General features: G+C 35.5%; 1 long non-coding RNA gene across 1 annotated transcript; it reads right to left on the reverse strand.

The window, feature by feature from the left end:
- Nucleotides 1-3,767: 3,767 nt before the first annotated feature.
- On the reverse strand, nucleotides 3,768-5,027 carry LOC146900753 (uncharacterized). The gene is made up of 2 exons (XR_015022588.1): nucleotides 4,833-5,027; nucleotides 3,768-4,486 (listed from the first exon to the last, which is right to left on the reverse strand). It is a non-coding gene; the product is annotated as an uncharacterized LOC146900753 (long non-coding RNA).
- Nucleotides 5,028-13,672: the final 8,645 nt, after the last annotated feature.

Consider the following 13,672-nt stretch of genomic DNA (forward strand, 5'->3'; position numbering starts at 1 on the left):
ATGGTTCTTGCATTCTATGAACAAATTTTAGCCATGTTTGCACTCATTTTGCCTTTATTTTGGTTTGTTTTCCATCCTTCATGTTATAGTGTCTTTCTTGCTTTATTTCTTTTGATATTGCCTTATGCTACTAACCTTTTCATTTCATGTTTCATCATTTCATAAGCATCTCCATTTCATCCCATATTCATCTCTATTTCTTTCTTGCAATTTAATTTGTACCAAAGTTAGAATGTAAACACTTAGGAGTTTTGTAATATTTTTACTTTCATTTTCTTGGCAAAGAGGCCATAGAATGTATCTAGGGTATGATGTAAAGGACAATGGACTCTAATAATGTACACCGACACAAGCACCGACACATGCACACACCTCACTTTAGGTATATAGCTAGAATATGCATGTTTAGATGTATGTTTAGGATTGTATGTTTAGATGAATGTTTAGGCTTTATACTTAGAAAAATCAATTTTCCAAAAAATGTGAACAATATCACTCAAACATTTTTCATAATAAACCTTGGGGTCAAAACCCCATTGAATTTTCCTTTTATTTTCTTAATCAAACTTCAATGAAAAATAATCAAACTTTGACTTCTTTTGCAAATGACTAATTCAACCTCACAATTTCCCAATCTCATGCCCTTGAGGCCTCTTTCTATTCTTCAAATTCCAATTTTCAAACTTAAAATCAACCAACAAAAACAAAAACATTTTTGGAAGAGAACTACGGTGGATTTGATCCCTTAAACGGGTACGTAGGCAAGGAACAAAATTCCTTCAATTCAACTAAAATAAAAATCCAAAAACATTCTTCTCCCTCCAATTCTTCACTTAGTAAACCCTTAGGTGTAAATATCATTTTCAAATAGCATTTAAAAAGCAAAGCGCGCGCGTAGAAATTAAAGACGGTTCCTATAGGATACTATAGTCGTTATGGGTGCCTAACACCTTCCCGTAGCGAAAACAACTCCCGGACCTCGATTCTCAAGGGTTTTGCTTACTTTTTCCCTTCCCAAGAAAAAATAAGATATCACCGGTTTAAAAGGTTCAAACGTAATCAATGTTTGACACCCGAAAACCAAGATAAAACATATATATGTATGTATGTATGTATGTAAGAATGTATATGATTTTAGTGTCTACAAAATCATAAGTTTTTAAGTTTAGTCCCTATAAAATGTAAATAGGGACTAAAAGTGAATAAAAATTTTGTACGGACTAAACTTGAAAGCTTGTAATTTTGTAGGGGTTAAAAACATATTTAACCATATATATTAAGAATCATTCTCTGAAGAGATAAGTACAAGAGGTACTAAATCTGCAGAGAAGCCTACAATACAAGTAGTGCTATACCCATCAAAAAATCTCCTGCTAACTCCTCCCAACCTATCTACAAATACAAAGAATTCTTTGCTCGTAAAATACTACTCCCTCCATTTCTTTTATTTTGATGTTTTAGATGATTGCACAATTATTAAGGAATCATTAAAGTATAAGAATAATTGTAAGGTTTAGACTAAATTGCCCTTATTTATGTTTTTCTCAAAATTCCAATCTCCTTAATTATCACACTAACCGCACAAATTGAAACTTCAATTGCATTTATTATTGAAACTTCCAATTAAATGTTGTGTTTTTCAACAAGGGTAAAATTGGATAAAAATATTAAAAATCCTAAAACATCAAATGTTTTGAAATAAAGTTGAAGTCCTAAAACTTCAAAAGAAAAGAAATGGAGGGAGTGTCATTTTTCGTCTTCTTAATAGTCAAAAGAACTGAATGCCAAATCAAAAGCAACACTTTCACTAACTTCCGATTAGATGAATTAAAACAAAATCTTTCCAACAAAGTCAAAAGATCCCCGAGACTACCAAAACCACCCTAAACCAATCAATAACTTCTCTCCAAGTGGCTAGGCCGAATTTACATTTTGCACACAAGTGATATTCCGATCTCTCTACTCCCAGGCACCACACACAAGAGGTATCTTAGCCTCCACCTAAGACTTTCCTCTTAAAATGTTTCGCTTTAGTTGGCACACGACATAAACACATTTGCCAAGAAAAAATTATCACTTTAGATGAAGCCAGACTATTCTATAACCTCTTCAAAACCACCCCATTTCTTGATCCCAAAGAAGAAAAAGAATCTTTTTTTATCAAGTAAGAAAAGAAAAACAACTTTCACAGTGAAAATACCTTAATCTTCATCCAAGCACCTCCAATCATCTTCTTCCTTCAAGAGTGCAATCAGAGCGACCACTTTCATAAAAAAATTTAGCCGCTTCTACTGCCACATAAATAGAGGACACTTCCACTTGAATCTCCAATACCAACAACCTTCAACCCACTACCCTTTCTCTGTCACAAGACTACCTTGTTGTTCCAACACCAAATAATGAATTGGGAAAAGAATACGAAGAGGTAAATCTTCATGCCACATATCGTGCCAAAAAGAGTATTACCACCCTCCCCTTGGGCTTACAAACATATTTCTCTAAGAATGAAGCCTTTTCTCGATTACTTCCTCCACCAGTTTTCATGTTGATGCTCTCCTATGATTAGATCCCACCAGAATACCAAGATAAATAAATAAGAAATTTTCCACTTTAAAATGTAAAAAGGATCCAACTTTTTGAGAAATTTACCTTCAACTTGGATATCAATTTGAACCACCTAAAAATAGCTTTCATCACCCACAATTTTTCAACACATGCTTTCTCCTAAAAATAGCTTTCTCCTATAAACAAAGTGTCATCCAAATATTAAAAATGAGATACCAAGATCTCCGAATTAGGGTACTTAAATCCCTTGAAGTAGCCATTTTGAATCACCTCACCCACTAAAAGAAACAAAAATGGCGCTAATGGATTACCTTGTTTCAAACCTATACTAATATTAACTTCCTTTGTAGGGCAACCATTAACCTACAACGACAAACTATCAGAACAAACACAAGCCCTCATCCAACCTTTCCACCTACCATCAAACCCAAACCTTGATAACATATAGTCTAAAAAATTCCAAGTAACTGAATCGTACGTTTTTTGAAATCCACTTTGAAGATCATGCCCTTTATGTTTTTCCTTATCGCAAGACCGACTACCTCATTAACCGCCAAGACACCGTCTACCAAGTATCTCCCTTGAAGAAAGCCGACTGATTACTCAAAACAAGAGAATCCATTACAACTCCTAGAATTTTAGCTAGGATCTTCGCCAACAATTTATAAAGACTCTCTGATGGACAAATTCAACAAGTATACGAAATTACACAAGTAAAAAAGTGATTGGTAAAAAATTGTATCCACTAAGTATTGTGTTTTTACTCGGCAATTAAAGCAATACTTAAATAATAGATAGTTTAAAACAGAATGATGGTGAACGATGATAGTTTTATGAAACCCTTATGTTTCCTTGTTTGGTCAATCTAGTGCCTAATCCAATTCACAATTCAAGGTTTATATTCATGACATATAACAAGGTAAACCAAGTCCGGCTATGCTAAGACATCACGTTTATCTAATATAGAACCCTAACCTTGTAGGTGAAACTCATATTATCAAAAGCTTTAAGGAATGTTAATAATAACAACAACAACATCAATAATAATAATAATAATAATAACAACAACAACAACAACAACAACAACAACAACAACAACAACAACATCTTGCCCAGGTTACAAAACCTAGGGCTAGTAGTGATTCATAACCTAGGTTCAATTCAAAGTTGATGTGAAATTGAAAAGTTTTAAGAACAAAATATATTAAATAAACATAATTTGAATTGCATTAGAAAAGGACGTCAAGATCACATGGCTCATACAATTTCATGGAGGATCGTCATTCAGTCATAAGCTAATAGTTTTAACTATTCACGGTAATTGATCATCCATCATTGAATCCAAATCCTCTTAGGTAGGCCCTTTCTGACTACAACAAGAGCAGTCATACACCACAAGAATGGAAGGCTCGCCTTTACTGTGGACAATGAAGCAATGTAAATCAACTTAAAGAATCTTATGAAAGGACCTACTATGAAATACTCATCTATGTTAGCCTACACGCAGGTCAATGGTTGATTTCTCAACAATTGTTGTGATCCACCTTCAAACTCCTTGTTGTAGACTTTCTCTACATTTTTTCTCTGTTTTTCTATGTTTGGGAAGTGTAATCTCCGTTTTTTTTTTTTTGCATGTTGTCATCTATTTATACTATTTCAGAACATAAGCTCGCTAGCGAGGTCGTCTTTCTTCACCGTTGGGTTTCTTCCATATCAACACTGAGAATCCACAAACCGCCTTATTTCTCTTAGCGAGGATTAGACCCGCTTAGCCAACTTTCTCGCTTAGCGAGGCTCTAGCTCGCTTAGCCACGCCATCAAATCCAGATTTCTTTAACTCTCTGACTTACCTCGCTTAGCGAGCTTCTTGACATATTTTTCCTTCCTTTTTTTATCTTAAATCCCATGCAAATTAGTTTACCTATAAAAATGGCTGGCATTAGGTATAAAAAGCGAAAATTGTTATTTATATATTGATTTGGAGTTTTTACATGAGATAAATTACAAAACAAGTTAATAAGTGCCTTAATTATACATGTAATTTAACCAATTTTTGGAATTTATCAGGCATACATTAAAAATCTATTTCAGGTATGTCCAAAATGTTATGGCACACATAATATTCGGTGGAGGTTACAATGGTGTTATGGGACACCGTGAATTGTTATGTATTTGATATGTTTTCAATAACAGGGTTGTGAATGTTACTACATTCTTCACAAGACATATTGACTCGATAGCCAGGTATGAAGAAATGAAGAAAATACCAGTTAGTACGAAGCTTGACATAGTATGAAGTTTGTTCGGATCGAAGGAAGGAACTGCTAGTTGTTGATTAGTGAAAACCCCTCCATTCTGCGTCAAAACCCGGAAAGAACAAACAACCACATTCAGGAAAATTTGAAGTATATTGTATGCGGGGGAAATCAAGATAAAGGAGGAGCACAACATGTTCTACCACCTCCGAGAGCATGCATGCAATCCACCCCCCCCCCCCCCCCCCCCCCCCCCCCCCCCCCCACACACACACACACACACACACAGCTCACGCTAATATCGAAGGAAGGAACTGCTAGTTGTTGATTAGTGAAAACCCCTCCATTCTGCGTCAAAACCCGGAAAGAACAAACAACCACATTCAAGAAAATTTGAAGTGTATTGTATGAGGGAGAAATCAAGATAAAGGAGGAACACAACTTGTTCTACCACCTCCTAAAGCATGCAGGCAATCCACCCCCCCCCACCCCACACACACACGCGCGCGCGCACACACACATCTCACTCTAATGATGATGGATGGAATGATATAATAGAAGATGAAGTTATGTGCCGCATGTGCAAATGAACGAGACACAGAAATATAAAGCACCTATGAGGATAAGCGGATGTAATGAACGAGATGCAAAGAGATAGCCTCACACACTGGGCACATGGGGCAGGTGTGCCACGCTGACCTCTTGATAAATCAAGTGGAGAAAATCTCTCCAAATCGGAAACACAACCACAAAAATGGAAGGAAAAAAATTCAAAAATAACTCACAGTATCGTGGTTTGAAATTTCATACCTATCTCACAATAAAATATTTATTAATGAATCTGCAATATTTTAAGGAAAATTTTCAAACCTCTTTATACAATTTTTATGAACAAAACTGCAAATTCTCTCAACTCTCACAATTGTAATTTTTATATGAACAAAATTGCAAACCTCTCAATTATAATTTTTGCACAGAGAAATTTTAAACTCTCTTATGACACACGACTATGGTGAAGAAATCTCAATATCCCTCCCTATATTTATTATAACCTTTAACCTCTTTTTTCGTCTCACTACCCGACGTGGAACTTGGATGAATATAGTTTTTTTTTTTTGTGGTGGTCGGGGTTTGAACCCCGGACCTTGCATATATTATACATTGTCCATATCAACTGAGCTAAGCTCACGAGGACAGATGAATATCTAGTTTGACGCAACAAGAATGATTGTAATTGATATTAGTTTTTTAATTTGTTATTTAGAATTAGTTTATTAATGACTAGCTTACCTTGATATCTTCCTTACTCTCTTGATTCATAAAAAAAAAAAAGGAATTAGTTTATTAATAATTATTTATTTTAAATTGTTATTTTTATGTTTTTATGTTAGAGATCACTTCTATCCCTATGAGTATTCATTAATCTAATTTTTTTTTATATAACACTATTTAGGGTACTGCTTTCACTTAGAGTTTAAAGGTGGTGCACCGTCAATTTAAAACAACTTTGCATATACAACCTATAAAAACACTCAGAATTGTCACATCAGATTAAAATATAGAAAACACTTGTGATCTATGTATTTGTCCTCATCCACTTATGAGTGTTTTCATTAGTTATCTGTGCAAATTTGCTTTGAGCCGACAATCCACCACTTTAAAACTCTTTTACTTAATACATTTTTTCTTTTTGTCAATTTGTCAAGGCTTAATAACAGTTTTGGCCCCCTATGTTTCAAGAAGTTGCGATTTTGACCCCCTAACAAAATAAAATACAAAACTGGCCCCTAAGTATTGTCCATTTTGCAGTTTTGGCCCCCCAGGTCAATTTTGATCAAGTCAAACCTGACGTGGACGTCATGTGTGTAACTTTTTAATTAAAAAAATAATAAAAATAAAATTTTTAATTAAAAAAATTACACATGTGGCGTCCACGTGTGCATTGACTTGGTCATAATTGACCTGGGGGCCAAATCTGCAAAAGGGGCAATATTTAGGGGGCAGTTTTGTATTTTAATTTGTTAGGGGTCAAAACTGTTATTAAGTCATTTGTCAAATTAATCAACTTAATACGTTGATCGTTGCCGCAATTTTATACGATTCTTAATGATCAATCTATTGTAGCACCACATGTAAAACTTGTTCATGACAACAATTGCCAGCTATTACATTACATTGAGAATTTGAGATTAGGATAGTTAGTGTACAATCAATTTAAAATTGCTACCATTGAACAAACATATCGTTAGTACCATATCCACATATACTCTAGTCTGAGTGAATTCTGAAAGTGATGCATCACCTAAAATAGTAAAATGGCAGCATCATCTTTTTGCTTGAGCAACACTTCCTTCCCCTTCTTTTGATCATTATTTTATTTTTTGAAATGGCAACCTCATAAAAGTCTATATCTTTGATAGTATTATCCTACTCGTTCTCAATTTAACTAGACACATTTCTTTTTATATTATATATGCATATACTTTGTAGTGAATATTCTAAATATAGTAACATTGTTTTTACTTTTGAGTACAAATTAATCATCGTTCAAATAATAAAACAAGTTTAAGCAATATATGTTGTGGAGTTTATCACCATTTTGGTTCTTTATTTTGGTTCTTGTTATTGTCGTGAACCAATGATCGGACAATTTGATCTTTTAAATTGATGAAACCATTTAATTCTGATGAATATAGACCACAAATTAGAAATCAACAAAACTTTGAACAAATTTTAAAAATATATTCCAACTAATTAGCATGCTCCTCATTAACATGCCCGTTAAACATTTCAGACAATGTTAGATGATAAATAAATAGACTGAATTGATTGATGATTTTATTTTGTTCTAAAAAGTCACGCGGACGCTCATAAAAGTTTTGTTTGAGAGTTTGGAGGAGAGGGGAATGGGATAAATTTATTTTTTGAAAGGGGAAGGAGAGAGTTTTAAGGGTTGAGAAATAAAGAGGAAAAAGAACAAATCTTTCAAAATTTTTGATTTTAAAAAAAAATGATAAATTAATGCTTATGATTAATATATTTTGAATTTTAAAAATATTCTAAAAACATATATTGAATATGAAAAGTTCATATAAATCCTAAAAACCCCCAAAACTCTCGTCCAATACAATTTATGAACTCCTCCAAATGAGAAGAATTTTGTATTATGAAGAAAAATGAACCTCTAAAATATTTCCCTTCCAATGTCTTCTATTTCTTTTACTTACTATTTTTTTTTTCAAATTCCTCCTCTACTTTTCTTCGAAACTCAAAAACAAAGTCTTAATGATAAAAATGGAGAACTACTTGAGTCTCAACATATATCAAATGTTATTAGAGACTTTTACTAGTATATCTTTGTATCAGATGATTTCTTAAAAAGTTGAATACTACATGTGAATTAATTTTTTCTCAGTAAATACATGTTATTTGTGAAATCTCAAACATGTATTTAAGTCTTTAGACACATGTTAGCATGATTCTTGATCATTCTCTAATTGTACGGACCAAATTATAGGACCTCTACAATTTGAAATATACTCCCTCCATCCCATATTACTTGACACAGTTGACTCTGACACATATATCAATGCACATTTTTTATCTTTAATATCTTTGAAGGTGAGAAAAACACAAGAAGGGGGTTGAATTGTGTTTTGAAAAATTCTTCAATTTCTCCTAAAACTGAACACACTAATCAGAAGCTAAGTGAAACAGCTTCTGAAGTGATAATCAGAATCTACACGCAGCGGAATAAAACAGAGAGAGAGAGAGAGAGAAGAAGAAGAACGACACAAAGCAATTATACTGGTTCCTTCCTCAATCCGGAAGTAGTCCAGTCCCCCTTGCACTTCCAAGGAGATTTCACTAAGAGTAATATCTGATTACAATTGCTCAAGCACACAAGCAAGAGACTTCCTTTGCTCAAGCACACAAGCAAGAGACTTCCTTTGCTCAAGAACACAATCAAGAGACTTCCCTGCTCAAGCACAACTGCAAGAGACTTCTAACTAAACAAAATTACACAGAAAATTGTTTAAGGTTGAACACTTGATATACAATCAGAGGTGCTCACAATACAAATCAGATACAGACTCAATAACTTAAGAATTTCTAAGATGAAACTTTGAGACACAGAAATTCTAAGTGAATGCAGAACAATTTCAGCAGAGGTTTGGCACTTGTAATAATGTTGTGAGTCTTTCGTTCAGCATTACCAAAACTCTAAGTCTTCACTCCTTTATATAGAGGTGTGAAAGAGACGTTGTGAAATTGCCAGCACATCAAAGAGTCGTTGTTGAATCTTGATCTTTCACCAATGATCTTTTGCCTGATTTGGTTGTTGTCCTATGAAGAACCAATTTGAAATCCATTCCTTATCCAAAGGAACATCTAAGCAGGCAAAGCCATATTCTGGAGCTGTTTTCTTGTCTTGTAGCGTGGACACAAAACAGAGTAGTGGAGAAGGTGGTTGTACAGTTCGTACAAAGTACAATGTCAACGCTTTCGTCCAAAATTGCAAGCACATGCCTTCAAACACCTTTGAAATGACCGTTGCAAAATTCCACTAATCTTTTGTTGTGTTTTCGAATCCAATAGACAGCTTTTGCAGTGATGATTCTTCAATCCTTGAATCTTTTGCAAATCCAGTTGATCTTCAGCTTCTGGTGAAATGACTTCTGATGAGGCAGCTTCTGATGATGTAGCTTCTGATGATACAGCTTCTGATAACGCAGCTTCTGATGATGTGGCTTCTGGACCTCTTGTCTTCAGGAGCACTATTCTTCAGAAGCACTTTACTAACTTCAGGAGCGGCTTTACTTCAGGAGCGCTTTGCCTTCAGGAGCACTAAGCTTCAATTTTGTTGATTCCTTTTGCTCTTTATTTGCTCATTCAGAACCAGTAAATGATGTAACTTTTTAATTATGGTCCTGTACACTTGAACAAATATTAGCTAGTCCAATTTACAATTTTTAATACCTTGTTATCATCAAAACTCTTTAAGGTTCATTGTTAAACACATTTTGTTCCAACAATCTCCCCCTTTTTGATGATGACAAACAATAGTATTTAAAATTGATCAATTGTTGTTAATCTAATTAACAAGTTGACTTTGGGGTTCTGAGGTTTGTAAGCTCAAACTCCCCCTGAGTCTGATAGTCTTTAAGGTGAGGTTTGTAAGCTCCCCCTAAGTTCTATCCAGGTTAATTAAATTCATTTAGCGCGCAATAATAATTTCAGAGCTTAAAATGAAATGAGTTATAGATGAGAAGAGTGGTTCAATTAATTTTATTTGAAAATTTGATACTCCCCCTTTTTGATACACCTCTCTTTAGGTAAGACAAAAAGATATACGTTTTTCAAAAATTTTCAAATATCATTAATGGGGCTCAGAGCCTTTAAATACTATCACATATACTCCCCCTTTTGTCATTATAAAAAAAAATAAGCAATCAAGACAAATAGATTTGAGAGAAACTCAAACAAGAAGAGAGTATAAACAAAATTAGAACCTATAATATAGCTCATCAAAAAATATAAGTAACTAAGTAAATCAATGAAAATATATATATGAACAAAACAGAATATTCAGGCATTCAAGACTCAGAACCATTAAGTATTCAGAAGCAGTGAGAAACATAAAAACAAGAGGTATTCAGAAGCAGAAAATAGAAAAGGATTAAAACAAACAGCAAACAAAAATAAACACTAAGGTGTGCATCTAAGGTTTGGTTTGCAATTGTTTCATCATCTTCTCCATTTCCCTTGTCTTAGCTTCTTGCTTCTTTAACTGTTCTTCAAGAAGTTGTTGCCTCCGGAGAAGAGCCAATTCCCTTGCCTTAGCTTCTTGCTGTTGTTGTGCCATTTGCTGCCTCAGAAGCTTGAACATTCTAGCTTCTCTTGTCATATAGTCAGCTTCTGAGTAGAATGGCCTGTTTGACAGAAGCAGCCTAGGACTTCTAACTCTAAGTCTCTGCTTCAGATTCTCCATTAATCTTCTGACAGAAGCTCCTTTGATTCTGATGCATTTGGCCTTTACAGCTTCTATTAACTCAGTAGCTCTCTTCTGAAGTGATGCCCATGCTTCTTCATATGCATTGGTGAGATCAATTGTCCTTCTTTGATCCATCAGATCATGCATTTCAGAGAGGATCTTGAGTAGCCCTACATCAATATATTCAGATTCCAGGATGTCCAGGGGTGGTTGTTCAAGAGTTTCAAGGTTAGAATCACTAAGAATAAGGTCTTGAGCAGGGTTGGATTCTGGAATGGTGATTTGTTGAGATGGAGTTGAGAATGATGGCTGGTCAGAAGCAATTTGTGAGGTTGAGGTTGAGGCTTGGAGATTGACTTGAGGATTGTCAATATCCATGGGAGTGTATTGAGGAGAGGATTCTGCTGGTTGTGGTTCAGGTTGTGGGTTAGATTGAGGTTCAGTTTCAGCTAATGGTGATTGTGGTTGAGGAGGTGATAAGGGTTTGTGTGGTTCTGGTGTTTGATGTTGGGGGCTTTCTGAAACAATTTTCTCAGAAGCAACTGCTTCTGAGGTTGTCTCAGAGGCTTTCTCTGAGTTAGGTTCGTCTTTGGGTAACTCACCTGAATAGTGGAGAGCAAGATTTTCCAAGACAGAAGTGTCTTCTTCTTCTTGCTCAAGTGCTGGTGGTTGTGATGAAGAGGGTGAGACGAGGGTAGAGGTGACTGGAATCTGAAGTACCTGAACTGCAGGGCCAACTTCAGAAGAGATCTTTTCAGCATTAGGCTGTGGACCAGTAGCTTGAGGAACTGCTTCTGAAGTTCCCTCTTCTGGAGCATCCTCCATAATGATCATCATTTCTTTTTCCTCGTTGTCTTCAGCAGTCTTACCAGTAATTTCTCTTACTTCAGCCAATTTCTCTTTGAAGAACCTATCACAGTCTTCCATACCCAAAGCCTTGAGCTTGTCATCCCTTTGTTGAATGTATTGTGCTTTTAGCTCCTTTTTGTCTGATATAATATCATAAGCACGTTCATCTGCCATCCTTTTCCTTCTTGGAGTCATCTCCATCATAGGACACACAAGTTGAAGGAGAGCATTTTTCTTCTTCAGCTTGGGCTCAGCCTCCTCTTTCTCTATTGCTTCAAAAGCTTCCTCCAGCTGCTCTTTGGTGATTACCAGATTTGCCTTACCTTTTCTTCTTTTCTGAGGAATAGAGGCAACACCAATTTTCTTTTTCTTTCCTTTATCCTTGGCAGCATCAGATTCAGCTTCAGACTTAACAACTTTTTGTTTCTTGGTCTTTGCAACATCAGCTTCTGACTCAGTACTGGTTCTATCCCTTTTTCCTTTAACAGGAGCAACTTCCTTCCTATGGTTTGCATCTTCCTCCAAGACATACTCAACAACTGATTGAGCTAAGATTTCAGAATTACTTTCCTTAAGGATGGAAGGAAAGTCCCTGATAATCTCAGTTCCTGCAGTAGTCATCTCTATCCACTTCTCATCTTCAGGGGTTTTCTTGATAAACTTCATAGAAAATAAGCTCTTGCTACTGATAGTCCTTTCAGCAGTAGAAACTTTGAAGCATTTATCAGAAGCATCCCTTGTCTTTTTCAGGAATTCCAGCACTTTTCCCTGATGAAAGATATCAGACAACAATCTTCCATAGGGCACTTGTTTCCATCCTTTAACAGTTCCTTCATTAATTGCCCAGCAGAGATGATCCATGACATATCTTGGGAAATTTATCTTTTCAAAAATAGCCATGAAGTAAATTGCTAGCTTCTGTTGGTTGTTGGGTTGATCAGACCCTCCTGCTCTTTGAAAGAAGCAATCATTACTGAATTTCACCAACATCCTGTTGTGAATTTCCATTTCAGAAGGCTTGGCCTCTTTGTTTCCACCCAGAAGCGTGTTGTAGTAGCACTTTAGCAGGACATCTTCCTTCTTTACAATTTCTTGAAATCTTCCTTCTGCATCCACTCTACAAGCTTTAGCTATAATATCCTCAGTGATGGTTATAGGAATGCCCATCACTTCAGACCTTATTTCTAAGCTACTGAAAGAGGTAGGATTCATTTCCATCGTCATCTTCCCTTTCTTTGACCCAGTTTGTTTACCTACGACCTTCGCAGGCTTTCCATTGAACACTTCAGCCTTCAACCAGAAGTCTTTTACCAAGTTCACATAAGTTGGCCCATTCAGCATCTTGAAGTACTCAGATAGCTTCTGAGTATCCACCAAACCTTCCATGTCTACTTCATACTTCTTGAGTGAAGCAAAGTCCACTGGTGATTCTCTATCTGAACCTTTAAATCCCATTCTTCCAATTTCATGCTTCTTCCTATGTAGTCATATTCAGGGACCATTCATGCAGTAGATTCTGAAACTTCTCGTTGCGAGCTTGATGATGCCATTTGATGATGATTGAAGAAGATGATGATTTTAGGGTTCTAGGGTTGAGAGAATGCGCTTACTTCGCAATAGGTTTGAGAGCAAATGTGTTTGTTGTGAGTGAATAGTGTATGAATTGCAAAGTGTTAAGAGTAAAAACGATTGCAATTCAAAAGAGACAAACAAACATAACATTAATGACAAATTGGGGGCGTGTGAAAATACTTTTCAAAGCTATTAAATCATCATTGCCCTTTTTAGTTATACACCAATACATATAGGCCACGTCAGAAGTTCTCAGAGTAACTACTAAGTTAGTGGGCCAGAAGTTACCATAAAAAGTAACTCCCGACGCTTCCACTAACTCCACTATTCAGAAGCATAAAATCAAGCTTCTGGACTTCAGATGCTGACGTCATCATCAGAAGCGAGTTTTCCTCAGAACCTCAATAAAGAGCTTCTGATGGACTACTGCTTCTGA

The sequence above is a fragment of the Medicago sativa genome, chromosome 8, assembly GCF_051527215.1.
Source record: "Medicago sativa cultivar Bolivia chromosome 8, Bolivia_mono, whole genome shotgun sequence".
Classification (NCBI taxonomy): Eukaryota; Viridiplantae; Streptophyta; class Magnoliopsida; order Fabales; family Fabaceae; genus Medicago; species Medicago sativa.